Here is a 6017-nt window from a genome sequence, read left to right as displayed (position 1 = left end):
ATAGAATAAAAAACAATTATATCGATTTTTTGGTTTGTGTTATAGGAAGTTATTTTTTTCCCTTCATTTTAAAAACTAAAATTTAAAATGCCATATTGATTATTAAATAAAAGGATACATATTTAGTAGATATTCATTAAATGTAAGTTATTTTATTAAAAAAGATCACATAATGTTGTTTGGTTTTAAAAGAGTTTTAATACCTGAACTGAATATAAAAATGGCTCTTTGGATTGTAAAGGTTGCAGAGCACTGATTTAGAGCATCCAATTAATCTAACAGTCTGGTTTTGGACGGTGGGAGGAAGCCGGGGACAGCTCATGCATGCATGGGGAGAAGGTCCAGAAAAACCCCAGGCCAGGTTTGAAAACCCAGGACCTTCTTGCTGTGAGGCAATAAGACGACAAAGTGTATACCTCTACACAGATAAACTAGTGTAGACGATGGATGGATGGTGGAAAATGTGGTGTATATTTTGGAAATGGAAAGAAAATTCTACACATTTGTCAAAATTCTTCACAGAAACATAGAAATCCAAAACTCCGGCATGCATTTTGATTGACTTGCCCTGAATCATTACTTCATACTGTAGCTCCACCTTTATCTACAGTTAGCGCTGCATCTCCTTTAGGTTAAGTGTTAAAAAGATATTGGCTCATTCTTAATCCAGAATATCTTTACCTTGGATGACACTTGATTTAGAGCTTCACTAAAAAACAATCTATGGCAGTTAGAAATAATAGAAATCGAAAAACGCATTTATTCACTTTCTCTTTGGAATCAGTAAAGTAGAATAGAATAGAAGATAATTTGCTCCAGAATCTTAACATGATTTAGATCTACAGTAGACCTTAACTGGACAGCCAACTTATGAACAAGTATTAAGCTAAACCATTTTACTTTAAATCTCCATTTTAGCTCTATGTGTGCTTAGCGTTATTGTCTTGCTGGAAGGTGAACCTCTATCCAGGTGTCAAATCTTTTCTATGCACTAACGGGGTTTTATTCCAGGGTTGCCCTGGGTTTTACCTCCATCCATCTTCCCATCAACTCTGAACAGCTTCCCTGTCTCTGCTGAAAGTGTCTATGAGCAAACCTAAATCAGATACACCAGATTTCTTCAGAGGAATGAGCCAACATTCCAGCAAACTATTTTAAGAAGCTTGTTGAGGGTTACACATATGCTTTTCTTTAGTTATGCTGTTTAAAAGGCAATGCAGAAAAAAACACATAAAAAATTTATCACTTCAGATTATTAGAGAACATTAAATCCCAGCTGTTGTTGAACCTTTACAAAATATTGATAATTTAGTGGATTTGATTAAATAAAATCTGATTAAAAATTAAATTGATTAAAAAACTAACATCTCTATACAGAGATGAGGGATTTTAAATCAGTGGGGATTTCAACCAGACATTGCTTTCGTTATTTTCTTTATTGAGAAATAAAGCTTCTGTTCCCAAGTTGAGAAAAAATGGATACCTATTATTGAAGAATATTTCTTAAATGGTCTGTGGACAACAGAAGAGGTCTAAAGACCACGATCAAAAAACAAAAATACCTTTTTCTAAATTCAACAGAAATGTTTATATACTCAAAAGGATAATGCTGATCCCAGCTTTCTTTTTTTCTTTTTGCTTTAAATTATTACCTCACACCTCAGGAGGCTATTTTAAAGCGGTTTAAACCTTTTTTGCAGAAGCCAATTCTTAGCTTAGTTCATTTTACAAAGGTAAGGTTTTATTCCATCCTCACAGACTTGCTGTTACCTCACCATTCAGTAAATGCCTGTTTCATTTTAAGATAAGCATACTTTCAGTTGAGTTCATTTTAATTCAGTTTATTTATATTGAGCCAATTTACAAGAAATGTCATGTGTAGCCTCTTCTCCAAAATAAATAAGAGCAATTTATATCCAATTACATAGGATCCAGTTAGGTTCAAATTCAATTTAAATCAATCCATTTCATTCTTACACAGGGTCTTCATGCGCTGCTTTATTGCTGCCTGTTGCCATTTAGAAATACAGCTGCACACAACAGTGTCTGTTTCTGAAGACCCTTTGGATATATGCTCTATTGAGTCAATAGAACCACTTCACAAATGATGACTGCTGTTTGTAGGAGTGATTGTAGATTGGAGATCTGAAAATATCAGCTGAAGGAAAAACAGAGACCAATAAATAGCAACCGCTGGTTCAGCTTCATAATGATACAAACTATCAGGTCTCATTTGCTCCTCCCACAGAGTGCATCTAAGCCATATTGCTGTTTATTGTGAGCTACGGTTCAGTGGATGCATGTCCACCATTATGTTGTCATCTTTGTCCTCATGTAGCACTAGAATAACAAAATGAAAAAAAGATTAAATTACATCATCATGCAAATGAACATATGTAAGGTGTTTTATCTGCTACACTATTGCTTTGGTCCCTGGATAATTCAATTTATGTCTAATCTTCTTCACAAAAAGCTCAGTCAAATTGGATTAAAAGGATCTGTGGAAAAAAATATTAACCAATTAATATGCTTTAATATAAACTAGCCCATTTTAGCTCTAACTGTTAGCTTAAGGTTGTCTTCTTTAAATCCAGGACTTGACTACAAACTTAGGAGATAAATCAACCTTTGGATTAAGGTGTGTGGAAACAGACACATTTTAAAAAGGTGCAGGACACTAAGCCTCTGAACTGGGATTGAGGATTTCTGTTTTTTTTTACCCTGCAGGGTGCTTCAATCACCTTTCTAGTTTAATCCACTGAAAAACTTCCAAAAAGCATGATGCTCTCATCAAAAAAATGGAAAAAATGTTTTGATGATGTGTAGTGTTCTCTGCTACACATGCTGTTTTTCAGGTGGACAAAAAGCCTTTAAATGCATGTTGGATGATGTTCTTTCAGCTTCCAGGGGTGATCATCTTATCTACTGGCTGTCCTTTGCCATGTTTTGTGATGTGCTCACCTATGCCATTCTACGTACTTGTTCCTTTCTAGTTTCTTCTTGCTGCACATGCACACTTCTAGCCTTCAGGTATCCAGTGAACTTCAGTTGCAACTATTCATTGTAGCTCCACTGTTCTCACCAATGTGAACAGACCATAAACAGAGCCTTGCACAAGGTCACCAGGGCCCCAGCACACACATTTCACAGGCAGAATGGCCTTGCACAAGTGCAGTTATTCAAAATGTTACTTATCTACGTACATTTACCTTTAATTTAGGTTCAAATTGACGAGTAATGAGTCATTTCACTAACATAAAGCTTGAACTTAATTGGTAGATTCCAATCAGCCTTACCTGGTCCACCTGCTGACGTTTCATTTTCAAGGGCCACACCCCCTCCGATGCCAATCATTTTTTAAGATCCCCTTCATTTCGCTTCTGGCCGAACTTCCCTCCAGCCAAACTTTAACCCACCAAATAACTTATTTCATTCATGTCAATAAAACCTTTCTAATTGTGTCTTTTCTCTCTCAGTCTCTCCAGGTTGAAATTCATCAGTTTGTGGCAAACTACAAATCAACTCCTGACTTTCTTCCCACTATAGTTTTCTTCTTAAAAAGTTTTACACAAGGCAAGAAGGCAGGAATGTAGAGCCTACTGCATAGTCTTCCTGATGACAGTATCTCTTAACTGAGGTGTTGACCTACAGTATGAAGCTCCTCCAGAGTTACCATTAGCCTCTTACCTGCTTCAGCCTGTTGGATTTCCTATCTGTCCCAGCCCTTAAGCTTAGGTAGACCGACATCTCTGGATGAATTTACAGCTGTGTCACATTCATAACACTCATAAATATTATTTGTACTTCAACTGTAGTATTGACAACTGTGTGTTTTAAGACTGAATTATCTAATTCAATCAATAATCCAATGAACTAAACTATATGTGACCATGGTCATCAGAATCAAGTTTATTGCCAAGTAGATATGTACTTACAAGGAATTTGACTTGGCGTTGATGGTGCAGACAAATTGGATATATATACATAATACAGGATCAATAGCTACTGTATGTACAATATAAAACATATAATGTACTGTATACAACAGAGGTCTTCAGTGGGGGTCCGCGACCCCACGGGGGCCACAGAGGTACTGCATGGGGGTCACAAAATTTTTGGTTGATTAGACTTTTTTTTTATTCCAACTTACATTTTTTTCCACCAATTGAAATGTCTTTAAACACACATGAAAATGAATTCAACACACTGTAGTAAACAAATAAATGGAGGCAGACGATGTCTTTCAGTCATCAATGCACACATTCAGAGACACACAGGATCTCTTAAAGCTGGGAACCGTTTCATTCACAACACCTGTCCCATCAACCAGGAATCAGAAATACTTTAATAATCTCAGGGAGAAACTACTATTGTTACATTACTCCATCTGTAATAGAATCACTATTGGACCAGTTTGATTTAACACATTTTCATACAAAAACTATAATTAGGCGGTCCCCGCTCCATCTCTCCATCAGTTTTGGGGTCTTTATATACTCAGTAGACTGTGTGTTAATGTAACGCAGGAGGTCTGGAGATGCTATGTTGGTGTGGCTTCTTGGTCCTGAACGGTGGATCGAGAGAGGCGGGTCAGTGTAACAGGGGTCTCTGGACCTTGTTGATAAGGCTGGTAGCAGGTGGGAAGAAACTGTTCTAGTGGCGTGAGGTTTTGGTCCTGATGGACGGCAGCCTCCTGCCGAGGTAAGTGACTGAAGTAGTTTGTAGCTGGGGTGCGAAGGATTAACCACAATCTTCCCTTCATGCCTAAGAGTCCTGGAGGCGTACAAATCCTGAAGAGATGGAGGATTGCAGCCAATCAATCACCTTCTCTGCAGACTAGATGACATGCTGCAGTCTGCTCTTGTCCTTGGAGGTGGCACCAGCGTACCAGATGAGGATGGAGGAGGTGAGGATGGACTCAATGATGGAGGAATATAAGTCCACCATCACTGTCCGTGGCAGGTTTAATTTTGTGAGCTGCCGCAGGAAGTACATCCTCTGCTGGGCTTTTGTGGTGTGGGAGCAGATGCTCGGCTCCCACTTTAGGTCCTGTGAGATTATAGTTCCCAGGAAGTTCCCAGCTAAAGGTTGAGCTCCAGATTGTTCTCCCTGCACCAGGTCGCCAGATGGTCAACCTCCCACCTGTAGGCGGACTCGTCACCATCAGAGATAAGTCCGGTGAGAGTGGTGTCTTCTGCAAACTTCAGAAGTTTGACAGACCGATGACTGGAGGTGCAGCTGTTGGTGTAGAAGAGCAGAGGAGACAGAACACAGCCCTGGGGGGAAACTGGTGCTGATGAGCTGTGAGTCGGAGACATGTTTTCCAAGCTGCTTCCTGTCAGACAGGAAGTCTGTAATCCACCTGCAGGTGGAGTCAGACACACTCAGCTGGGAGCGCTTCTCCTGAAGCTCTCTGTTCACTGCGGTTCTCTAATAGGAGGTATGCAACATTTCCTATAATTAGGTGAATTGTATAGGTGATCCTAGCACTGGATTTCATTTTTTGATATGAGAGAGGGAAGTTGAAAACACATGATACTCTTTTCAGATTTTTTTTTTGTTAATGAGGAAAAGAAAAACCTTTTATTTCACATTAATAATATACCCCATGTTGGTCTTTTACAACATATTCCATTAAAGGAGATTGAAGCTGTAAGTTTTTTTTATATAAAACAAATAAAAGAAAAAAATTGGAAAGAAATTAAAGGTTTGAGTCGGCAATGCTGGTGACTTGAATGCCCTTAAAGCTGACAGGAGAATAAAAGTCTTTAGAAAAAGCCCTGTGTTTATCAGCAGTTCTGGTTCTTTTTTGCTTGCATTAATAGAAACATTTTAGGGGCAAACTCTGTATTTCAAATTCTGAGCGAGGACCACCAGGTGTTTTGCTTTTAATGAAAAAAAAAAAAAAAAAGATTTTAACCAGAATGATAATTTCTCGTTGTGCCCTTTGCGGCTAAACTACATCCATCAAGAAATTATGTTTAACCGCGAAAAAAATGCTTGGCAGCCATTTACAA

The sequence above is a fragment of the Cyprinodon variegatus genome, unplaced genomic scaffold, assembly GCF_000732505.1.
Source record: "Cyprinodon variegatus isolate N-32 unplaced genomic scaffold, C_variegatus-1.0 Scaffold17, whole genome shotgun sequence".
NCBI classification, from domain to species: Eukaryota; Metazoa; Chordata; class Actinopteri; order Cyprinodontiformes; family Cyprinodontidae; genus Cyprinodon; species Cyprinodon variegatus.
This window is presented reverse-complemented; position numbering follows the sequence as displayed.